Raw genomic sequence first — 24717 nt, 5'->3', positions numbered from 1 at the left:
TCCGTTGTTTACCCACGACACAACTTTGAGCAAGTTACTCAACCTCTCTGTGCCTCCATTTTCTCACCTGTAAATTGGGGAAATAACAGTACCTACCTCACTGGGTTGTTAGGAGGATGAAATTTGTTCTTTGTGAAGTGCTCACAGCGGTGCCTGATACACAGTACCGGACTGGTTAGCTGCATGGATGGATTGATGGATTGATGGATGGATGGATGCATGGATGGGTGGATGGATGGATCAATGCATCCAAGCTCTGCACATGAGGCCCTTTAACATCTGCCCAGGCATCATCATCTGCCACCCCCTAGACAGGTCATGATCACGTCTTTCCCCCAAGCTTCCTTTGCCTGGCAAAACCTTGCCACTGCTGTTTGTCTCCCAAAACCCCTCCAACACCTAGTTCAAATGTCACCTCCTCTGTGAAGCCTCCTTGGTCAAGACCCTCAGCCTTGTAAGTGACAGAAATCCAGAAAGAACTGGGTTTTGTATCAAAGCAAACACCTTGACTTGCACTGCCTGAAAAGGAGGGAGGCTCATGCCTGAGACAGGAAGAGACCCAGGAGCTCAGATGATGCTGGTGGGTTCTCTCCCCTCCCCCCCCCTTGGTGTGTTACCCTCATTCTCACCTCCTGAGTTGAGATCGGGCAGGCTCACCTGATCTCTTCTCTAGAGAAGAGAACCCTCTTCTAGAACCTCTCTTCTAGAGAAGAGAACCCTTCTTTCTCCCTGTGTTGAAACACAGTCCTAGGGAACAAGTCTGATTGGCCAGGCCTGGCTCATGTGTCCTCCTGGTGAAGAAGCAAGAGGCAAGGCCCTATGATTGGCACTGACTACTCCCAAAGGGGCCGCCGTTAGCAGGAGGAGAGGGAAGAGCAGCTAGACAGACACCATCTGTGTCCATGCTGTGGCCCTGGCACCCTGGCTCTGCAAATTCCTTGCCCTGTGCTCCCATGGCACCCTGCACACCCCCACCAGATCCCACCATGCTGCCGGATGACCTGGGACTGGGTACGTGGCTGTCCCACCCGCTGGACCAGGCAGTCTTAAAGGGCCACGGCTCTAGTTACCCTGGCCTCCCGGCATTCAGCTCTGCCCCCTTGAAGGTAAACCGCTTTCAACAAAAGAGGAAGATGAGGGTCATCTGGGTGGCTCAGTTGGTCGAGCATCCGACTTGAGCCCAGGTGGTCTGTGGGTTCGAGCCCCGCGTCGGACTCTGTGCTGACGGCTCAGAACCTGGAGCCTGCTTCGGATTCTGTGTCTCCCCCTCTCTCTGCCCCTAACCCGCTCACACTCTCTCTCTCAAAAATAAATAAACACTAAAAAAAAAAAAAAAAAAAAATGAGGAAGAAAAGACACAAGGAGAAGAGGCAGTTGCCCACAGGGCCAACCAGGATCTTTTGATCCCACCCGGATCCTCTGCCTGCAATCGTCTAAATCATCTTTTAAAAAAAAAAAAAAAAACAAAAACCTGTGACAAGGACACCGGAACCCATCCCTCAGGAAGCTGGCGCACCCGTGGGAAAGGACTCCAGCTTTGCGGTGAGTTGGACCGATGTTCCAACCAGCTTCTTGCGAAGACACACGATACTATGGTCAAGCGGGTGGTTGTGAGGAGTAAGAGAACGTGGACCAAGTGTGCGGCGTGCGGTAGGGCCTGGAGGGATGGGGGCCACGGCTTTCAGAGTGGGGCTCCCTGCCCCTCTCAGGGCCACAGTGGGCGGCCGGCTGCCCGCCTGCAGGACCCAGAGGGTCACAAGCCCGGCAGCTCCCCTCACCGCACGTGCAGGGGCGTTCCCGGCGCCCATCCGCGCCTCCGTTCGGCAGGCCCATACGACACGGGCTTCTGGGGCAAGCCAGCATCGCCAGGTGGCGCGGCCCTTTCCCTGTACGTCGTCACCCTCACGGGGAGGCAGGACGGCATGGCAGCAGGAGAGCGGTGGACTCGGGACCCAGGAGGCCCGGGGTTCGGATCCCAGCTCTGCCTCCTCCTACGTGTCTGACCTGGGCAAGTGGCACGACCACCCTGTGCCTCAGTTTATCAGGAGAACGGGACACCAAGAACACCGCTCTCACGTGTGGCAGGAGAAAGAGCGAAAGCCCGAGGCACTCGGTACTGCTCTTTGCTGGATTCTGGCGCACATCCGTGGGGTGGGTGCCACCACTGGCAGAGCCAAGGCCAGACGCCAAGCCTGTCTGCCGCTGAACCCCCTGTTGTTTTCCCTCCGCCGCTCTGCCCCCCGCTATTCCCTCCCGGACTTTGAAATCCTGTCTCAGCAGGAAGTGCTGGTCCCCACCTGCCACACTGCCCAGGCCTCGTGGGAGGGTGACGCCCCCACGCAGCCCCGGCCAATCAGGGTGGACTCTTGCCAAACCAGATGCTACCGAGCTGGCGTTGCCTCAGTGACCAGGAATGTCCGCCTCACAAAGCCCACCCCAGGCTCGGCCTCGCATCTGGTCCCCATTACCCCCCCTCACCACACATGTGTCGTGCTTGCCCGGGAGGCTGGGGGGAGCCTGGGAGGAAATGCCAAGCAGGGAGAGGAGGCCCGACTCCTGCTGACGGTGGGGGGAGCAGGGGCTGTACTGGCTCAAGAGGACACATGCTGCCCCATCTGCAGCCTTGGCCCAGAGTGGTCCCCAGGCGCAGAGCGGAGCCGAGGAGGGGGCGGAGAACCAGAGACAGGGACACGACAGGAAAGGGAGCGGAGGGGTGACTAAAGGGCAGGAAGGCGCAGGCCACGATTCCGCGGCACAAGCTCTCCCCCCCCATCTAGCAGTGGGAAGAGCAAAGGTTGTGGACCCCTGTGACTTACTGCTGCGTGATCCTGGGAGAGTGGCTTCACCTCTCTGAGCATGTTTCCTCACCTACCCAACGGGGATGCAAACCTACTTTGTGGGGCTGGCTGGTAAGAAATAAGGAGATAACTCACAAAAAGACAAAGGCACACAGGAATTCGAGTTCTACCACCTTCTAAGGGCACGGGCACAGCAGCGTTCTGGCTCCTGAAGAGGCAGTATGGGTGGCCAGAATGACCCCAGGGTTCCACCTGAGTGTGACCTGTGTCATGCAGGTGGCGGCAGTGAAGGCCCCGCTGCTGCGAACGAGTAACAGCAGCCACAGCAGCAGCCACGAACACCACTTCGTGAGCAAGGACTTCATTCCAAGGTCCTGTGTGCCAACTACTACCCCGCATGACAGGCGAGACGTGGAGACACAGAGAGGTTAAGTAACCAGGCCCAGGCCACACAGCCGGCGAGAGGCCATCATTCAAACCCAGGTCTACCCAGCTCTTAGGCACCGCAGGATCCTGCGGCACAGCGTGGGAATCCTGGCCCGGGAGGCGTCCCTGCCTGGGGCAGTCACCAGCACCCAGCGGCATTCCCAAACCCCCTCCTGGGCCCCCCGAACTCCTGGCTCTATAGTTGTCCAGCCCAGCTCCTCCTTCTCCTCCTCACCCTAGGGCTTGGCTCCTGGTCAGCCAGCCCAGGAGCCAATTTGCAACTGCACAATTAACAATTGGGAACGTTTCTTCTCTTCCAGGGGAGAGAACAGCACAAGCCTTGGTGACAGGGATGCAGCGGGACCACCCCCAGGACCCTTGAGGTCTCTCCTTCATCCCTGCCAGGCTGGGGACACCCCTTTCCTGACCCAGTCCAGCCAGGAAATCAAGTGTGAGGCACCCCTCTCTGTCGTGTGTTCCTTTCCCATCTGACTCTTACCCTCCACCCCCACCAGGAAGACTTCTCGAATGCGCCAGCCCATAGTCTTGGCGTGCTCCTCTGACCCAGGCATCACTGGTTCTCAATTTGTCTATTTAGTCAGCACCGGGCCTGCACCAACTTCACAGGGTCATGTATCTCTATCAAACTGACTAGCATTTGTTTGTTTGTAAGACACCCTTCTCAACACCAAGTCTAATACAGGACATACAGAGGTTGCCTGACCCATAACTTACTTCTTAGCTTGGAGAACTCTTACTCACCCTTCAGAACCCAGACCAAATGTCATCTCCTCCATGAAGTCCTCCTCTGTGTCCTAAGCTGTCCCAACTGTGTGCACCTTTAGTGATCTGTATGTATCTCTAGTTAAAATACCCTCCCCCCCCCCCGCCACACTGTAATTAATAACAACCTTGTGGGCACTGTGCTAAGGTTGTTATACTCAATTCTAAAACTATCAATAGCTCTGCAAGAGAGAGTCACTATCCCTATTTAACAGATGGAGATGATAAAGCTCAGAGAGCTTGACAGACTTACCTAATGTCACACAGCTAGTAAGTGGCAAGCCCGGGATTTGAAGGCAGTTCTGCTCATGCTCCAGGCAGATCAGGCTGCCTCCTGCGTGATGGGGCTCTCCCACCACATGCATCTGGATCCTAAGCCTAGCACGGTCCCAACCTTTGCAGTTCCCCCGTGGATCGGCCCCAGACGGGAGGTGCCACTCACCACCAACCCCATGGTGGCATTCAGACCAAAGTGACAATCAGCTGGCCCTGCCTCACTCGACCAGCCTCCAGGATGACTTCGAAAGCCCTAAACATTTGTATCCAGGTGACTAGCCATTAGAAGCAGCTCCTGTTTGCTCTGTATTCCTGGCCTCTGAGAATATGCTCTCTGTGTACATGGGCAGCCCCAGGGGAGAACTAGGCTGGGGAAAGAGTACAGGCTCTGGAGTTGGCCAACTTGGGAACGGGCTGTGGCACTATGGGGACTCCACCTCTTCAAAGCCTTCGTCAGCTCAGCTGTCAAATGGAAGAAGCCCTCCTCACATCCTCAGAGCGGGCTATTGAGATCATCACCACGTCTCACACTGGCCACACGTCCACTCATTCACTCGACAGATCGTGACTGCACACCTACTATGTGCCAGGCACTGTTCATGGTGCTGTTCACAGCAGCAAACGAAACAGAGTTCTTAAGAGGCCTTTAATTTTCAGAGCAGGGCCCCCTTCAGATTGTTGGCCAATTCTCTCAGCAAAGAGTCCTATGATATGGGGGGCTTATCTGATCTTGTCCACTCCTTAACATCAATAACCCATATACACCTTGGAAACTCTCCTGTGGTCACCAAGAGACATGGACAAGGAAGCCCCACAGCATCGTCGAAATAGTGAACCAGAGGGGTGCCTGGGCGGCTCAGTCAGTGAAGTATCCAACTTCAGCTCAGGTCATGACCAGGCAGTTTGTGGGTTCGAGTCCCGCATCGGGCTCTGTGCTGATAGCGTCGAGCCTAGAGCCTGCTTTGGATTTTGTGTCTCCGTCTCTCTGCCCCTCCCCACTTGCGTGCTCTCTCTCTCTCTCAAAAATAGATAAATAAACATTAAAGAAAAAGAAAAGAAGTAGTGAGTGAGAAACAACCCCCACGGTTGTCTAGAGCAGCCCGGATAAGCCCTGGCAGGTGCACGCAGTGGAATACTAGTCAGCACTGAACGCGAACTGCACACAAACACAGACAGAAGAGGGAAGAGCCAGCTGCAGAAGGAAACACAGCTTCCTGCTAACGATGCAAAGTTTTAAAGCACGTGAGCAATACTGTGTACCATTTGGGGAGGCAGAAACATCCAGTCAAGGTAGCAAGGCAGTCGTTCACAGAAGTAGTTTCTTCTAGAAGACAGGGTGGTAGGGAATGGGATCAGGTAGGCACATGTTGGGGGATTAAACTGCATTTGGAATGTTTTATTTCTTAAACTGGATGGTTGGTTGGCCAATGTTTGTTTTTACTGAACGCTGTGCTTTTTATGTGTCTGAAATACTGTGTCACACACCGAAGGAAGGCATGGGGCTTTGGAGACAGGCAGACTGGGATTCAAAGCCAGACCAGTGCTTTGCTGTTATATGAGCTCAGTTTCCTCCTCTGTGAAGTGGGGATCGTAACAGCTCCCAGGACTCTTCTGAGAAGAGTTGTGTTTGTTGAGGTTGTGTTTGTAAAGGGCCTGTGCACAGTAGGGCGGCCTGGCACATGACAGCCGCTATTGTTCTTGCTGGCGGGGGTGGGGGTGGGGGTATCTCCTAAAATGAACAGGCAGAGAAGAAGCATCAGTCCACAGGCTTCCGACTGGGGGCGGGGGGCGGGGGGGAGGGTTTACTTGTCTCGAGGCCAGAGCGGCCTTCAGTGATTCTTAACTGGTGACGCATCTGGGGCTCTGGGGATTGGCCAACCTTGATCCCTTGACCAGGATACGTACAGTCACAGGCCTGGGCTGGCTGGACTCCCTCTAACTTCCCACTCTCTTCTCAGACTGTTCCTGGGCTTCTGGGGACCCCTCCCTTTTGTGAGCTGGGCAGGAAAGCTGGCCTCCTCCCTGCCCAGTCCTCCCCAGCCACTCCTGAGACCCCGCTCATCATTCTCAAGGAGGAGTCTTAGCCACCTTGTACCCAAATAAATCCTCTGGAGTAACTCTCACAGGTCCCAGGTATCAGCAGGTACGGCCCAGAGCATGGAGCCCAGACGTCTGTCTCCTGGTTCAAATCCAGGCTCGGAATGTAACCTCAAACTGTAACTCAGGGCCGCCGTGCCACCTCCTTCTAAGAGTGGGGATGGAGGATACCTGCGGACAGGGTCTGCGTCCCAAAGGTGCAGCTCAAAGGCGTCCGGTGGCACATCCCAGGTGTCCAGACACATATTTAAAGATTTATGTATTTAAACGATTCCTCCCGATTTTGGTACAACCTAAGATGGCAGTCCTGTTGGGACTCCAAGATGAAGTAGGGTGAGGGGACACGTGTAGGGGGCAGGGCAGGACCTGGGCAGAAAGCGGCAGGAAGACAGGAGCAAGGATCCTTCACACAGGCCCTCAGGCACGCGAACCCAGTGAGGCTACCCTGCCGGCACACGTGAAAGAGTTTATCGTAGTTCCCGAGAGTCCAGGGAGGTATGTGGGGGGCCCGAGGGGGGCCAAAGGGGGGGGGGGGGGGGCGAGTGGCTGTGACATTTTATTTGAGATTGTGATGCATCTGGATAACACACTGACTTCATCCCCGCTGCGTCCTAACCCGGTCCCACCCTCGTTAATAAAGAGCAGCCCGGGGCGCCTGGGTGGCTCAGTCGGTTAAGTGTCCGACTTCAGCTCAGGTCATGATCTCACGGGTTGTAGGTTCGAGCCCCGTGTCGGGCTCTGTGCTGACAGCTCAGAGCCTGGAGCCTGTTTTGGATTCTGTGTCTCCCTCTCTCTCTGACCCTCCCCCATTCATGTTCTGTCTCTCTCTGTCTCCAAATAAATATTTAAAAAAATTTTAAAAAAATAAAGAGCAGCCTGGACTAGGGGTATCCTCCCTGCAGACTTGGAAACAGAGACTCTGTCTCAGCCACTCAGTGAATCTTTGAGAGCCAACCTCTCCCTTCTGTGGGCTTCCATTTCTCCATCTGCAAAATGGATGGATGATATCTAAGTTCTCCCCAATCTATCAGACCTGCTCCACATGCCTGCATAACTAGAACCGGCAAAATCCCCTTCCCTGGGTGATGTGGCCGGTCCCCCCATGGCCTCTTCCACCCGGCCAGTCCCACACACCGTGATGTGCTCAAAAGTCAATGAAGGAGGTAATTACAGCTACCAGGTGGACGCGTCTCCGTGGGAAAGTGAATCAGGATCCTAACAGTGTGCGTGGAAAGCGTGCCCCCAGCAGAGGCGGCTGCACGGGGAATACTGCCCATGCTACGCTTTCACACCCCTTCTCGGCCCATCAGATTTTGCAGGCTTTGACGGAGCTGAGCCCATACAACTCCAGGGTCTCAGTTTCCTCATCAGCTAAGTACAAATAATAAGACAGACCAAACAGGGCTGTTGTGAAGATGTGATAAGATGTGTGTAAATGAGCCGGCACATACTAGGTGCTCAATAAATGCTGGCTGCATGCTGCCTCTCCGTCTGTCCAGCACGGTACCCCTGGCACCAGGCTGGCACCAGGAGATCCTGGTTGCTGGTTCCCCGGCTTGCTCAGCCCCCCACCAGGCCAACAAGCAGTCCGGATGTTTACATTGGCCAGTCGGGGCCCCCTGCCTGCCTGGAACAGGCTGAATAAACACCCACAGTCACACGGCTCCTGCCTCCAGCTTCCCGCAGACCGCTTGCCTCCCAGGCTGGTCTTCATTCCTCAGGCCTCCACCCTACTCCAGATCCTCTGTTTATAGATTCTCCCCATGAATTGTGTTTGGGACTTGCTGCGTCCAGCTGCTACCTGGCAAGATACCCCAAGCCAGTCCACAGCTGTCTCTAGAGCCGGGGCGAAGTGAGAGAACACTCAGGGAAGCTCGGGCTTCCTCCTGGCTCGGGCACGTCACCCCACTTCTCAGAGGCTCGGTTTCCTATAAAGTGGGGACAACAGGGACAGTGAAAATTAAACAGGGTAGTGTGAGGAAGGCACAAAGCACAGTGCCTGGCTCATGGAAGGTACTGAAAAACTAAGCTCTTAAAAAATGATTACTGGGGGCGCCTGGGTGGCTCAGTCGGTTAAGCGGCCGACTTCGGCTCAGGTCATGATCTCACGGTCCGTGAGTTCGAGCCCCGCGTCGGGCTCTGTGCTGACAGCTCAGAGCCTGGAGCCTGTTTCAGATTCTGTGTCTCCCTCTCTTTGACCCTCCCCCGTTCATGCTCTGTCTCTCTCTGTCTCAAAAATAAATAAACGTTAAAAACAATTAAAAAAGAAAAGAAAAGAAAAAAATGATTACTGTCTTACGGGTAATTCAGGAATTTAGCTAGAAAGTCAGTGGGCCCCGAGAGCACGTCTTAAAAATAAATAATAGGAAATTCCTGGCCAGATCGTGCCAAGCACTTTCCATGCATGATCTCATCACGTCACACAGCAACCCTAGGAGATAGGGTGCATTAGTCCCATTTCTCAGGTGGAGAACTGAGGCTCAGAGAGGTTGAGTCACGTATACGGGGTCACACAGCCCCCTGGCAGCTGGAGGAAGTGTGTGCCTGATCCACAGCTTGTGCCCTTGACCTCCACACTCGCCCATGTCCCTGCAGGAACCTCACTGGTGTCTTCCCTCCACCCCTCCACCATTGTGGGGACGCTTCTTCCTGAGGTCCCAGCCTCCTCTAGGCCACGGGAGTAGTGGGAGCTGCCAGCAGCCTGGGGCTCAGCTGTGCTGCCACCACTACCCCAATGTCTGGGGCAGATCGCAGGCAACGTTCTTCTCCTGCCCTGGGTCAGAGGGCACAGGGGCCTGCTGCTGCTGTGGGCCTCCCGGTTTGGAGAAGGGGAAGAAGGCTTGGAGAAGCCCTCGGCGATGCATCACCTGTCCCGTGCCAGGTTCCGGCAGGCATTTTCGTGACCATCCTGTGCAGGAGGTATTATTATCCTCACTTTACAAAGGAGGAAACCAAGGTTCTGAGAGGTGATATCACTTGCCCGGTGGCGTCCCACAGCCGATCAGTGACAGAGCTGGGGACTCAAACCCAGGCCACTCTGACTCACCAGGCTGCCCCTGTCTCCTGAGAGAGATAAGACACGACACAAACAACCTAACACAAACCAGAAATCGATAAGGACCTTCAGGGAAGGCCAGATAACAGGCTGGGACATTTACAGAGAGGGGCTCGGCCTTCCTGGGGAAGTCTTTGTGTGAGTAACACAAGAGGAATCCCTCATGGGAGACACAAGTCCCGGGGGCGCCAGCAGCCCTGCCCACGAAGGGGGTCTGTTAGGGATCTATGCCTGGGCAGACAGGGCTGACCACGGGAGATATCCTTCCCTGTGGCCAGTCAGTGCCTTCAACAGTAATCAACACTTAATGAGCACCTACTGTATACTGGGCCAGGCACCGGGCTTTTCTTATTCTGTTTTCCTAGAAATCCTGTCACACGGGAAGCATTATCTTCATTTTAGAGAAAGAGAAACTGAGGCTTAGAGAGGGAAGGGCGCTTCCTCAAGACCATTCTGCTCAAAAGGGGTAGATCCGCCTGATTCCCGAGTCCGAATGGAACAGAGCTGTGTCCCTGGCTAGCTCTCCTTGGTCTGGACCTGTGTCCCCGCCTCCCTGAGGCTCCCAGGGCACTTCCCCAGGCTCACTGACCACTGCCCCCACATGGCTCACCTGCGCAGCCGGACAACTTCTGAGATGGGTATCGTATCTCCATTTACAGATGAGGAAACCAAGGCTCAGAGTGAAGTCTCACGGTGGCTTCGAGGGAGACGGGCTGGGGGCAGGGGTATGTGGGGGTGAAGCCACAAGACCCCACACCCTCGCTGAGCTGAGAAATGCTCCCCTCTGTAAGGGTTAGGGACAGGTCAGTGCTGCCCACTTCTGGCCTCCTAACAGACGTTTCCTTTCCATGACTGCGGGCACCCTGTGGGGAATTCGGTGGTCCTCTGCCTGGCAGAAGCCAGGGGATCCTGGCGGCACGGGTGCCATGGAAACACCAGAGGACGCTGTGAGGGCAGAAGGCCAGTCAGCTTCTCTCACCAGGCCAGTGCACAAGGCAGGCCAAGGGCTCAAAGTGGGGCTATGCCAGGGACCTTCCTCCCATGCGCCCCATTCCAAGGCTCCAGACCTCGCGACAAAAATGACAGTGCGAACTGTCGGCACACAAGACCGGGAGGTGGTGCTGTTGAGCCCTGGGAGTGAGGCTGGCCTAAACAGCTGGGTAGGCGAGGAGACGGTGAGCCAGCTAGAGACGGTGAGGAGAATCAGAGGAAGGACAGACAGAGGGACAGCCAGAGAACAGAGTCAGGAAGGACAAGGGGGCTCAGAGTCGGCCAACACTTCCTGAGCCTGCAGGCCATGGCTGGTGTCAAGCTAGCACTTCGGCACACCAGTTTTGTCACCTGAGCCTCTGCACTGTCCCACCCCACAAAAGATAAGGACAGCTCCCGAGACGGAGGGGAGTGAGGTCAGAGATGCAGGTGATGGGCCCAGGCCAGGGCACAAGGTCAGGGGTGAGAGAGGGACAGAGAAGAATGAGGGAACTGGGGTGCAAGCAAATACAAGAGAGCTGTCTAGGTGGACGGGACAGTGGTGGACCCAAGACTTCAAGGTCCCCAGAGCCTGGGCCCAGGCCGAGGGTGGCAGAAATCCTCCCTCATCCACGGGCCAGTGGCTCCTCTTGCCAGCAGCCAGTCAGCGGGGCTCGTCTCTGTCCTTCTAAGCTTCGTATAGAATGAAAAGAACACTGCTCTACAAGTCCTGAGTTCAAATCTCATCCCTGATACTCACTTGCTGTGTGACCTTTGGTAAAGCATCTGCCTTCTCTGGGCCTTTTCTTTAAGACAGAAGCACAAGTTCAAATCCTACTGCTAATGAGATGTGTGATCTTGGGCAAATCACTTAACCTGTTTCTGACCCTCGATTTCCTCGTCTGTAAAATGGGTCTATTAATGGTACCTATATCTGACAAGACTAAATGAAAGTATGTAGGTTAAGCACGTAGCCCATACGAAACCCTCGATATTAGCTGGTATTAAGGTTACCGTACCTTTTATTGGATTATCAGCGGGCCTCAATCTGAGGCAGTTCTGCCCCTCTGAGGAGTTTCGGTATATACATGGCAGCATTTTTGGTTGTTAGATGACTGGGGAGTACGAGCATTTAATCCCAGGGGCCACAGTTGTTAAATTCTCGCAGTGTGTGCAACAGTCTTGCAAAATAACACAAACTGCTTCTCTCAAAATGCCAACAGCACCTGCATTAAGAAACACTGGCTGCTGGGGCACCTGGGTGGCTCGGTCAGGTAAGCCTCCGACTTCGGCTCAGGTCGTGATCGCGCAGTTCACGAGTTCGAGCCCCACATAGGGCTCAGGGTGGTCAGCATGGAGCCTGCTTCAGATCCTCTGTCTCTCTCTCTCTCTCTCTCTCTCTCTGTCCCTCCCCTGCTCATGCTCCCCTCTCTCTCTCAAAAATAAATAAACATTTAAAAAAAGTTTTTAAAAAAGAAACACTGGTTGCTAATCCCAGTGTCCTTGATCTCCAACGATCTCCAACAGGGGGCAGTGCAGGATGGTGGGTCTCTGAGTTACACAGACCAGTTTTCAATCCATTTCTGCTACCAACAAGCTACGGGAACCTGGAGATATCACGTCATCTCTTTGGGCCTCAGTTTCCTCATCCGTGAAAAGCAGACACTGATTTGTGCCTTGTATGTCTGCCTGTGGCTTAAACAGGGTAACAATGACAGAGCATCTACAGCAGGGTCCTTGGGAAATGCGGTCATTGCTAGCACAGAGCAAGCGGACAGGTGGCCGGGGCGGGGCGGACGCGTGAGTTATCAGAACCACCTTTCCACACCAGCTGGCTTTCCCATAGCTCACTGGTCCGTGCAGCACTCTGGGAGAAACAGGCCGTCGGGATCCCAGGGTCTTGTTGGTTAGAGCAGGAGGCAGGTCTGGTTGGGCTCCTGAGACCCACCTGGCTCCTGAGACAGGAGGGAAGAAGGGAAGAGCCAGGAAGAGCCCTGAGCAAAGAGGACAGCTGAGCTGTGAACGAGGGCCTTTTAATGACTGTCACAGCTTGCTTGTAAGTGGGGGTGGGTGACAGAGGGAGGGCAGAGACCTGATATTTATCAGACGCTGGACTAGGCACCATGACGGGGTAAAGGGCTTTCCGGTAAAGGGCTTTCCGTGCCTGGCATTTCATCCACCCAACAACCCTGCAAAGTAGGTGGTGCTGCCCCCACTTTACAGACCAGGAGCCCGAAGCTCAGGCAGACGACACGACGTGTGTGGAGTCATGCAGCTCGGATGCAGGGACAAAGTCACAGTTCTTCCTCTCTTCCTGTCTTTTCCTTCTATTTCCCACCATCTCTCTCTCTGTCTACGCTCTCTCACTCTCTGACCCCATTCAATGGTCCCTTATTGCTCCAAAATTAAACATAAAACTACAGGCACCCCAGGCTCTGGCCTTGCCACCCTGGTGAGCCTCATTTCACAACATCTGCAGCCTCCCCACCCCAGGCCCCAGTGACTCTGCTTTTCTTTCGTCCTTTCCAATCCCTTAAGCCCCAGGGCCCTTGCACACACTGTTCCCTGTGCCTGGAATGCTCCTCCCCTCCCACCTAATCAACCTCACCTCTCCTTCAGATCACAGTGAGTGTCACGTCTGCAGAGAAGCCCCCTCTGACCTTTACGAGGTCAAATCCCACCCCACCCCACCCCCAAGCCCCAGGACTTCAGGGCATTTGTCACTGCTGCAGTTTCATGCTTGTCTGAGATGATCTGATCAAGAGCTTACCTGCCCCCACGCCCTCCTCACAGGTATTTGTCAGGTGCCTACCACATGCCAGACACTGTCCAAGGTGCCACAGGGACAGTGGCGAACAAGCCAGGCAAGGTCTCTACACTCGTGGGGCTCACAGCCTGACGGCAGGAAACTGACAAAGAGGGCAAAGGGGTGGAGGTGGGAATGCTGAGCAGGCTGTGTGGGAGAAGCAGGGAGGACAGGCTGGGGGAAGGCCAGAGAAGAGGTAGAGAAACACGCAAGGCCCAGGCACGGAATCGGGCTTCGAACACCCCAGAATTCCCATGAAGGAGTCTGACTCGCTCCCAGAGTCATGGGGAGCAATGGAAGGGTTTGAAGCAGGGCAGTGACCAGGCTAGCCATGTGTCTCAGAAAGATGGCTGAGGAGGAAAGCTTGGAGGCCCAGGCTGGAGGCCGGGAGGCCAGAAAGCAGGCTCTGACCTAATCCAGGCAAAGGTGGCCGACAGAGGCCAGCAAGGGTGAGGAGTGGGAGGAAGAGGAAGGGAGGGAAGCATGATGTTGAAAGAACTTGGTCAACTAAATGTCCTGTGATGCCCTGGATGCCAGGATCCTGGAAGAGAGAAAGGACCTCGCTGTAAGAACCGGGGAAATCCAAGTAGAGTGTGTGGTTTAGTGAACTGTGATGTCCCCCTGTCAGTTGCCTAGCGCTGACAGATGCACTGTGGTCGAGTACACGTTCCCATTAGGGGAAACTGGGTGAGGGGTACACGAGAATTCTTATCATCTTTGCAACTTGTCTGTGCATCTGCAATCATTTCAAAATCAGATGCTTATTTAAGACAAAAACAGGGGCACCTGAGTGACTCAGTTGGTTAAGCATCCGACTTTGGCTCACGTCATGATCTCGCGGTTTGTGGGTTCGAGCCCCATGTCAGGCTCTGTGCTGACAGCTTGGAGCCTAGAGCCTACTTCGATTCTGTGTCTCCTTTTCTCTCTGAACCACCCCCCCGCCCCCTGCTGGTGCTCTGTCTCTCTCTGTCTCAAAAGTAAAATTAAAACATTTAAAAAAATTTTTAATAAAATAAAACAAAAGCCTGGGTGCCTCAGTCAGTTAAGTGTCCGGCTCTTGATTTCTGCTCAGGTGTTGATCTCACAATTAGTGAGCTGGAGCCTCACATCAGGCTCTAGGCTGACAGTGAACAGCCTGCTTGGGATTCCCCCCCCCCCCCCCGCCCCTTCCCCATTCGCATGTGCGTGCTCTCTCTCAAAAACAAATAAATATTTAAAAAATAGTAATTAAATAAAGAAAAGTTGAGCATGAAGCCTCAAGAGTGGATACGCTAACTTGGAGAGAAGGCAGAGGCAGGGGGACCGAATTATGGTAAGTGCTAAGGAGAAAAATCAAGTGGGGGGGCAGGGGAGGGGGGACGGAAAATGGGAAGGGTGGGCATTTTTCATCAGGGTGGCCCTAATGTCACCCTCAAGCGACATCTAAGTAAAGACTCAAAGGAAACACTTTGCAGGTGGTTTCTCATTTATTTTTCACAACTGTGGGTGGTATTTATTTGCCCTGTTTTACAGATGAGAAAGTGAGCCCTAAAGAGGTTAAAACAATTGACTTAAGGTCACCTAGAAAAGAATGGGGGCTCTCAGACCTACAACTGGACACAGGCCCCTCGGTTCCTCTCTGGGGAAGGTGGTTAGGAGCCCCACCGCCCCACCCCGGGCCCTGGCAGACGTCACTAACTGATGGAACCCACCTCGGCTCACTCCTTTGCTGAAGCCAGATTGCCAAACCCTTCCAACAGCCGCTACTAATTAGTAGGGTGTTGCCGTACCTTCCCTCCATGTACCTTCTTAACTCCATCAGGTTCGAGAGGTTAAGGGACAGAATGGGCCGCATGCCCCCCTGAGGGCACCGGGTGGGCAGAGGAAGGGGGAGAGGGGCCAGTGTTGGTCGACAGGAGGGTCCCTCCACCTGTTCAGCCCAGCACGGTTCTGTCCAGGATGACCTCGATGGCCGCGGAGATTCGGTTTAGTGACTTAACCGCGTCAGGCTGCCCCCTCCATCCACGGTTACGGCACTCTTCGTAGCTGAGAAACAAATTTGGAGGGGACCAAGAGGGGGTCTCCTCACCCCCGAACCTTTCCCCCTTCTTTCCACATAAAGAGAAACATTTCAGGGTTGAAGCAATGACTCACATTTCCCCAGAGACGGCCAGGCCTGGGCTGAGTCAGGCTGGAGGAACCCGAGGATCACTCATCAGCTTGCCCGCGCTGGCTGAGTGGCTCAGGGCCCCAGGAAGTCAGGGGACAAACGGAGGCGGAGGTGGCACACACAAATAGCCAGAGGATCTCCCAACCCACCCTGGAGCATGTCACTGGGTGTCGCCTGGCATTGCTCAAACGGACCTTGATGCAGAAGAAAACTCCTCTGGACCTTCCTGAATGAGCTTTACGGCTGACTCACCGCTACCTGGGGACAGCGGGTGAACGCGCAAACCACCAAAGAAGGGAAAAACGGTTCCCATTAAGAAATCTCTTCGGTGGATGGATCAGAGACCACCAGTGCAAATGCTCACTCGCATTTCGTTCTGGGTTTTATTCTTTAAAGAAGCACAACACAGCAGCTGGGGGTTGGAACTGACTGCAAAGGGTAATTTTAGATGTTAAATTCTACTTCTCCTTTAGCTGGCATTCAACACGCAGAGATGTGTCCCCAGGGACCACATGAACACAAGACTGGCTACAAGAAGGCTTGTCCTCCATCCCAAGCCCCTCTCTACTTCGGCCCCATGAAGCTGTGCCCTCCTCCGCTCATCCTTTGCTTGGCATCTGCCGAGGGCAGGCGTGCCAAGGCGGACTTCCCCTCCAGGAGAGACAAGAGGCAAAAGGGTGTGAGTGGCTGGGAGGCAGCTCCAAATGTGCTTCCGGCTGCCTGCCTCCCCCGAGGGTACCAACTGCTCCCCTCCAGGGAGACCCCCAGATGGGGCTCCAGAGCAGCCTTCTGCTCGTCCTCCTTTGCCGGCCTCCTCTTGTCCCTCCCAGTGGCCTTCCTAGGCCATAAGCACACCCAGCCTCCACCCTGATATTGGATACTCCACAGGACCCTACAAGAAATTCTGGCTCTGGAGTCGGCCACGATACTGGGTCTGCCGCTTCTAAGCAGCATGGCCTTGTGGAGTCGCCTTGCCTCACCCAGCCTCAGCTTCCTCATCTGTTAAATGGGGACACAACAGGACCCATCTCTTGAGAGTCCATCCTAATGAAATGAAATGTGCTACTCCCCCAGGGCCCTCAAAAGTTAATGCTCAGGGAACCATGGTTCCTATGTCCTGCTCCATGGAGCAGACAGGTCGGAGAACAATGAGAACAGGTGTTACAAAGAGTTATAAAGGGGTCCCGGTACTGTCCTCCTGATGTTGGCCAGAGGTTCAAGGAGATCCTGGCTTCTCCATGAAGCCACTCGTGGCTCTTGCACTAACCTACCTCATTTCCAAACCTGCTGCCCATTTTACACTAGTGCCGTGATTTCCAGATCGCAGCTCCCTAATGTGGGAAGGGAACTTTCTTAGACTTGTCCTAAACCTGCCTCACCCTGACCCAGCAGGACCAGGGGGCTGAGTGGGTAGATCTGTTTTTCCTGCCCCTCTCAGCCTTCATCCTTCTTCCACCCAACATTCTGAGCCAACAATAGCTACTTTCCAGGCTCAGTTGCCCCACAGAGCACTATTCCCTGAGCAAAAATACCCATGTTGGGGAGGGGGAGGAGGCTAAGGAGACGACACAAAGCGAGGGCCTGGGGGGTGGGGTAGCAGGAGGAAGAGAGGGCATTTCTTGAGTGCCTACTGTGTGTCAGGGCGAGAAAGGGCCAGTCCCTGGGGAGATTCAGGAACCCAGAAGACTGTGGGTGTTGGGTCTCTAGGACAGCAGCGGACCCAGCCCCCAGAGATCAGGCCCAGGTCCAAGTTCCAGGGCAATGCTCAGGGAATAGGGTGAGGTGAGTGGGCTCCAGACCCTGATGAGAAAAAAAGGAGCCTGAACCCCAAAGAGATTCCAAATCCTAAGAAAAATGGGGGCTCAGAAACAGAGGGGATGAGTTTCATGACAGGGGAGTTATCTTGGATCCTGGATCCCTGGAGGGTTTAGACCACGGTGGGGCGGGAGGTGGGGACCTGCAGAGCTGGAAAGTCATTTAATTGAACATCTCAGTGGTCTTATGTGCCAGACAAGGTTAACTAGGGGAAGAAAACAGAAATCTTAAAACGGCAGCCAGCAGCTTCCACTTTCAGAGGTTTGGATGAAAGGGCATCTGCTGGCCTCTGGGAAGACCCCACTGGGCAACGAGGCAGGCCCAGGCTTTGGCTCTGTGACTCCTTTCTCCCCATGGCAGGGCATCTCCCCCAAGCCTTGGAACACCCCACCCCACCCAGTGAGGGGCTGTTTGTACACAGTGGCTCCAGCCCCCGCCCAGCCCGGGTTCTGTGGGCTCCTTCAAAAGCCTGGGGAGGGCTTCAGTGCAGAGGTCACAGAGAAAGAATCTGGAGGTCAGAGCACCACCCCTCTCCCCTCCCCCAACAGAGGCTTCAAAGACAGAATCTGTGCGCACAAAGCATCCCCCTCCCTGGAAGCCACCAGAGTCTTTGGGGGGGGGGGGGACACGGAGAGGGGGCACAGCCACCAGAAAGCCTGGAAGAACTTTGCTGAAGTAGCTGCCGGGAATCGGGGCCCTGAGTCAGAGTTTTCCTGGAAGGCCCTGGGTCAGTCAGGAGTTTTGATGCTGAGCTACGTGACCCTGACCCACGGCAGCTCACACACCTTTGGAGGCTCTGTTCCCACCTGTCAGAGCAGTGGGCTGGATCCCCGGCCCCACCCCAACCAATCGCCAAGCCCTGTCAATCCTACCCCTCAGTGTCTCCGTCTGCCTCTCTCTCTTACCGCTACTACCACCGGCCTGGGCTGAACCACTTCCCACCCCCACTTTTGTCCCCTCATCCCCAGCGGACAGCCAGAGTGAGTTTGATAAAAAGGCAAGTCAGATCCTGTCGCCTCCCTGCTGACACCCCTTCCAGGCCCCGCTGAACCCTCCACCCTGCTGGTTATAAATGTTTGCCTTCTGTTCTTTTTCCAGCTCAAATGGGGTCTTTGGTGTCAAAGAAAATAAAAGCCTAAAATTTATTCATTTGAAAATACATACGCATACACACAGAGACTTCCACTGCTCTTGGGATGAGGCCTAAGTCTCTTACCTGGTTTACACTGCTTGTGGGGCCCAGCCCCTGACTACCTCTCAGCTTACCTTGGGTCACACTTGCTCTTGATTTCTACTCCAGCTACCATGAACGTGCTATAGAGGTCACCTACCTCAAGACCTTTGCACATGCTATTCCCTTGGCCTAGAATCTTTCTCTCCATCTTCTAACCTGGTTAGCTTACCCCATCCTTCAGATCTCTTCTCAAATATTTCTTCCTCACAGATGTCTTCCCTGATGCTGGTCCCCTGAGCCTCTGCCTTGGAGGGGCCCCTCTGATATAAACTCACATAGCACCCTGCTAATAATTAGAGATCCATGAGATTACCTAAGACCATGTCTGTGTGCTCACCATTCTCTACCTTATGCCTGCACATAACGGGTGTTCAATAAATGGTAGCTATTGTCACCATTAATCTTCCCATATTTACCTGGTGGGAGGAGCTAGATTCTGTGCTTCCAAGAATCTGTATGTGAGAGTCTGCAAAAGAGGCAGTGTGGGGGTTACTTTGGCAGCCTTGGCAGCTGAGGCATCTGGGTTATAATCCCAGCTCTGCTACTACAAACTGTCTTTGGGCAAGTCACCTAACTTCTCTGAGCCTCAGTTTCCTAATCTTGTTTGTTTGTTTAAGATCCTATTTTTAAATAATCTCCCCACCCAACATCAGGCTCAAACCCACAACCCCAAGATCAAGAGTCTCGTGCTCAGTCAACTGAGCCAGCCAGGCTGATCCTGTTAATCTGAGGATTAAATTAAAACTTTGGACACTTTGGTTACAAATGTCTTCATTATGGGGTGCCCGGGGGGCTCAGTCGGTTGATCATCCAACTTTGGCTCAGGTCATGATCTCACGGTTAGTGAGTTCGAGCCCTGCATCAGGCTCACTGCTGTGCAGACCCCACTCTGGATCCTGTCTCCCTCTCTCTCTGCCCCATCCCCACTCACACACACACACACACACACACACTCTCTCTCTCTCTCTCTCTCTCTCTCTCAAAAATAAATATTTTTTAAAAAATGTCTTCATTATGACTGGCAGAAATCTCTTTCAGGACACCCTGCCTCCTTTTGCATCAATTTCTGCCACCAAGCAATGTTCTGACGGCTAAAAGACAAAATAAAATGCCCAGGACAACACGGAGCCCAGAGCAGACAAGGTAATACGTCAGGATTTCCAAAGTGTGATCTATGGCCCACCAGCATCAGAATCTGGGAGTGTGTCAGAAATGTAGGTCCCTACACTTCAAACTTACTGAATCAGAATGTCTGGGACAAGGGCAATGAAATTTGCATTAGCAATCAGAATCTCTGATGGTTTTCACGCATACTCGAGTTTGAGAAGCATGGCAACTAATGCAATCGTATCGCTATTACCTGGAACCGGCAACTCCTGGGGGCCCTGCTTCTAAGCCCAGAGGTTATCTGTTATAACAGGGTTAAAGCATCAGTCAGCAGAAAGGCACACGGTCTATCAGAAACTGGTATGCTTCCTAATGGCTGAAGCACAGGCCTTGGGCTTAGACAAATCACAGTATAAATTTTGGTCTTTCTACCTGCTTGCTTAGCTGTGGGACCTCAGACATGTGGCCCAACCTCTCTGAGCTGCCTTCCTCACTTTTAAAATGGCGACAAACAACCTCGACCTGCCAAGGTTGTTGGGATAATCTGAGGAAGTGCCTTATGCAAAGTACATTTCAGGTGCTCAGTGGGAGGAAGAGGGGGGAGGGTGAAAAACAAAACAGGAAGTGCTTCACTACCTCCCCAAGCCTCCTGGGCCGCCACAAGAGCACTGGTGGTGGAACCTGGGTCCTTCTCAGACACCACAATTCCTGGCCACCTAGAACAGGCAGAGACCCTCTCTGAAAGGTTGGTCAACCACCCAGTTCCTTTGCAGAAAAGGAGAGTCGGCCAGGTTTCCAAGGAACAGAAGCAGGGGTTGTATGGGAAATGGCCAGATAGTTGCCCAGGGCCCACACTGAGGGACCTGGGACCAGAAGGGTCACATCTCTCAGGGTCAGGCCTTGCAGAGTAGTGGAGACAAGCAAGCCATGGTGGGTGAGAACACAGACTCTGAAGACAAGCTGTTTGGGTTTAAATTCTCGCTCTGCCAACTACTGGCTGCACCTGGCTGGCAAACTCCTGCTCATCCTTCGAGACCCAACTCAAGTATCACCTCCCAGGGCCAACTTAGTCATCCACTTCTCCGGGCCCTCAAAGGCTCCTGCCCACACACTCAAATACTATTCAGGAATTTACCTGTTGACTTGTCTATCTTTGCCACAGGCCTGGGAGTTCCTTGAGGGCACCCTCACACCTGGCACAAAAGATGCACTCAGCAAATGCTGATTCAATTTGAATTCCAACTTTCTCAGCCTTCTGAGCTCCCTTCCTTTCCCAACTGAATGCCTCCTACTTGACTCCCTGTGCCTCTCCCTGATACAGGCTCTTCTGTTTTTTTAGGGTTTTAACTTCCAGATCCCTTTCTCCTGGAGGTCTGAATCTGCTCGTCGCGGAGCTGACGCTTAAGGAAGGCTGTGCAGAAAGACCTAATAGTAATTCCTCCACCTGTGCTGACTGCAAGGCCTCCCATGGAAGGGGAAGTGCTCAGAGTCCATGAGACTGCCTGGTCGGTCATAAGGGCTGTGGGGCAAAGTCAGTTATAGACGAAGCACTCTAGCACAGTAGTTAAGAATGGGCTGTGTGACCAAATTGCCTGGGGTTCAAATCTTGCTCTGCCACTTACTGACTCCAAGAGATACACTGCCTCTCTGTGCCTTCGTCTCACCCCCTATAAAATGGGGCTGATAATAAATACCTCACAGGGTTGCTATGAGGACTAAGTGAATTTGTCACATAAAACATTCAGCATCGTGCCTGGCACACAGCAAGTAACTCAATAAACACCATTATCATCACATGATAGCTAAGCTATTAAACACTGCTGGCAGGAAAAGACTAAAGATTACTGAAGAACACCCTAATGTAGGCAGAAGTTAATACTATATCATTTCCGCCCACGGAATCACCAGGTGTCGCCAGGCCCAGAAGGTCTCCCCTGAAGCAGCGGGCCCGGCCCCGTGCTGATCGATCGTGGTCTAACGGTATCAGAGCCGTGTTGCCCGGTCTCACTCATGGACTGGGGCTCCCTAGGAAGAGCTGTGTCTGCACGTCCTCCCAGTGAAGGGTGACACACAGCAGGGTTGTGGGGGATCTCTGCCAAGCAAACAAGCTCGCCATGTAACCTGAGTCCTTGACCAAGGCCCCAAGCACAGTCCTTCCAGGGAGGCCCATTTCACTGGTAAGGCAACTCCCCGTTGCCCATAACGCACACCCCTACACACCGCCCCAGATCCCTCCCGATCCCACCCTTGCCAGGCGCTAGGAATACAGAGCGGAAAAGGCAGGGGCACTACTAGAACTCCATCTAGGAATAAAACCAGTTAACATATACTAGGCACTTCCTGTATGGTAGGCCTGGATCCTACACTGCACAGGAATTACTCTGAGTTTGGTACTATTATGGTTCCCATTTTCCTTAGGCAGAGACAAAGGCTAAAAATTAAGGACTTTGCTTGAGGTTCCTTAGGTAATTGGCAGAGCTGGGATTCAAACCTACGCAGGCTGGCCCCAGAGCTCAAGCTCTTGATCTGTGTCGACGCAGGGAGACGTGACAGGGTGGAAAACTGCATCCAAGGTGACTTACGCCCTGACAGAAGGCAGTCGGGGTGGGAAGTGACAGGGGCTGTGGGAGTGCATGACAGGTGGGTGGGGGGTGATCGAGAAAACATCTAAGGATAGCTGTGGAAAGAGGAATAGGCTTAATGGATTTGGGACATGTGTCAATGTTGCTCTGAGTGACACCCTCAGAGCCTCTTTGAGTCAAGCACTGAGTATATGCACCACACATGCTCCGATGGCATCGTCTCTCATTTCATGTCTGCCATCACCCAGGGAGGAAGTTGTGACCCCCACTTCACAGGCGGGAAGCCCAAGGCTCAGAGAGAAAAACTCACCTGCTAAAAGGCCCTTTACAACAACTAAGTGGTGGGTGGATGCTGGGTTCAAGTTCAAGTCAATCCCATAGCCCCTGCTCTTAACCCTTAGGCCCCACCGTACAAACAGGAATCAGCGAGTGTGTGGTAGGGACCTGACGCAGAAGGTGGGAAGCCACGCGATGTTCCATCCTAGGCCTGCATTTAGTCTATGTCGGCTCCCTGTGCAGGCTGGAGGCAGACACAACAGCTCCAGCCTACCTGAGCCGTGTGTGTGTGTGTGTGTGTGTGTGTGTGTGTGTTGGGGTGGTGTTGGTAATTAAGAACCTTGTTAAAGGGTCTCCTAACTATATGGGAAAGTAAAATAAGCAAGCAGCAGTGGGGTGGGGTGATGGTGGAATTTCCTCCCCTCCCCTGCTTAAGTGCATTCACCAGAACCAGAAATCAGGGCAAGAGAAGGCCACACACACCTGTTCTTCCCAGCACGTCACCAGGCTTAGAATGACAGAGCCACAACGGTGATAATGTTAATAACGGCTCCCCCTTACTGAGGACCTACTATGTGCACCATCCCAGGAGCTTTACATGAATCGTTTCAACCAATCCATGAGAAAGGGGGTACTATTATCCCCTTCCACGGGGCAGAAAACCGAGGCTCAGAGAGTCACTGGCTCAAGGTCACCCAGCTGGGACTAGAAACCACGTCTGTTGACTGTAAAACCCACATGTTAAACAGAAAGAGCACTGAATTAGGAGTCCAGGAGATGAAGATCTAAGTCCTGCTTCCAACCCCCTGTGAGGCCTCAGGCAAATCTCCTCCCTGTTCTGTCCTGAGCCTTTGTCTCCCCAGGAGAGGTTGGTCCAGAAGGTGTCTCAGCCCTCCGGTGACCCTGCGAACTGCCACGCCCTCTCGCTGTCTCCCGCCCCCCCCCCCCTCTGGGAAGCCCAGCAGCAAGTGGAGCAGCCATGCAGAAAAAGATGAGCTAGTGCCTTCTCACGGCTGCCTTATGATCCGAAGCAGCTGGAACACCCAGAACCACAAAGCCACAAGATTCCCTCGCGCCGGGCCGTGGGAGCGGGAGCCCAGAGGGCACAGGGGCCGGGCATCCCCGGGGCAGCCACCACTTCCTCTGCCCTCACTTCTCGGCAGGGTGTGCGGAAGTGGGGGAGGCAGGCTCTGGCTCTGTGCCCTTCCGGCTCATTTCTCTGGGTCCCCATGACCCGGGGTGGTGGGAAAGCGGTCACTCTGGGAGAATCCCGAGATCTCACTCTGGAGGGCTAAGTTCAAGGGGAAGTTTTAAGACGAGAACCTCTGTTGGGTTCCAAAGGCGATTTTTGCCCACCATGCTCTGCGGCCAGAAGGTCCTGTGCCATCTGAGATACCCTGTCTCCCTCTCTCCATCCTTCTAAGTAGTTGCTAAAATCTCAGATCCTAGCGTAAGAGAAGTCTCCCCTTCAGGACAGGTCAAAGTACTAGGGTCCTGCTCCCCTTTTACCTGCCGCCCGCCTCCCTGCCTCACTCCTGCCCCCTGCGGTTCATCCGCACAGCAGCCAGAACCTTGCCAAAACCAGTCACACTCTCTCTCTTTCTTGCTCTCTCTTTCACACACACACACACACACACACACACACCAGCTTGGAGCCCAGCAGTGGCTTCCCATCACTCTTAGGATGAAATGCCAACTCCTCCAGCCCCTGTCCCCACACCTGACAAGGCCCTCCATGCCCACCTTTTCCCACCCCTCTTCCCTTGCTCTCTCTGCTCAGCCACGTCAGCCTTCTTACTGCCCATAACATCCAAACCGCATGTCCCTGTCTCGGGCCCTTTGCACTGCTGTTTCTCGGTTCAGAACTCTCCTCTCCCACATCTTTGCCCAGCTGCCCTCTCCTCATCCTTCAGGACTCGGCTTAATGTCACCTCCTTCCTTGCCCACCCATTTGAGGAGCTCCCTCCCCACCTCGCAGCTAACTCTCCACCACATCACTCTGTTTTCTTCCCTTTCTCCGAAGTGATCTTTGTGGTTGGTTGGTTTGCTTGTGTAGTCTCTGGCTCCCTCACCTAGAATACCTCTCCTCAAGGGCAGGGATTTTACTGCCTCATCCACTTTGGTCCCTACAATGAGGTGGGACCTCATTTCATCCTTTCAACTGTGCAGGTGAGGATGCTGCAGTTCAGAGTGGTGGACTGACTTGCCTAAGGTCACACAGGATGCAGACCCAGGTCTTCCTGATACCAAGGCCATTTCTGCAAAGCCTCCGTGGACAAGGCTTCCAGGGGCCCACTTTGGGGGGCTCTCACCCAGAGAGGACTTATTCACAGTGAGGCCCCTA

At 53.9% G+C, this 24717-nt stretch overlaps 1 protein-coding gene and 1 long non-coding RNA gene across 4 annotated transcripts in view; one reads left to right on the top strand and one right to left on the bottom strand.

The window, feature by feature from the left end:
- Nucleotides 1–24717, bottom strand: part of ECE1 (endothelin converting enzyme 1) — a 111996-nt gene that overhangs the window by 78873 nt on the left and 8406 nt on the right. The gene's annotated exons all lie outside the window — the stretch shown is intronic.
- LOC125913006 (uncharacterized) lies at nucleotides 2488–4627 on the top strand. 3 transcript variants are annotated; one of them, XR_007454896.1, is made up of 4 exons: nucleotides 2488–2565; nucleotides 2778–2909; nucleotides 3075–3225; nucleotides 3545–4015. It is a non-coding gene; the product is annotated as an uncharacterized LOC125913006 (long non-coding RNA). The 3 variants fall into 3 exon arrangements; XR_007454897.1 differs by lacking the exon at nucleotides 2488–2565 and adding an exon at nucleotides 4410–4627 and having other exon boundaries at nucleotides 2582–2909; nucleotides 3545–3607; XR_007454895.1 differs by lacking the exon at nucleotides 2488–2565 and having other exon boundaries at nucleotides 2582–2909.

This window comes from Panthera uncia, assembly GCF_023721935.1.
Source record: "Panthera uncia isolate 11264 chromosome C1 unlocalized genomic scaffold, Puncia_PCG_1.0 HiC_scaffold_4, whole genome shotgun sequence".
NCBI classification, from domain to species: domain Eukaryota; kingdom Metazoa; phylum Chordata; class Mammalia; order Carnivora; family Felidae; genus Panthera; species Panthera uncia.
The sequence above is the reverse complement of the archived record's forward strand: the minus strand, read 5'-3'. Positions and strand labels throughout refer to the sequence as shown.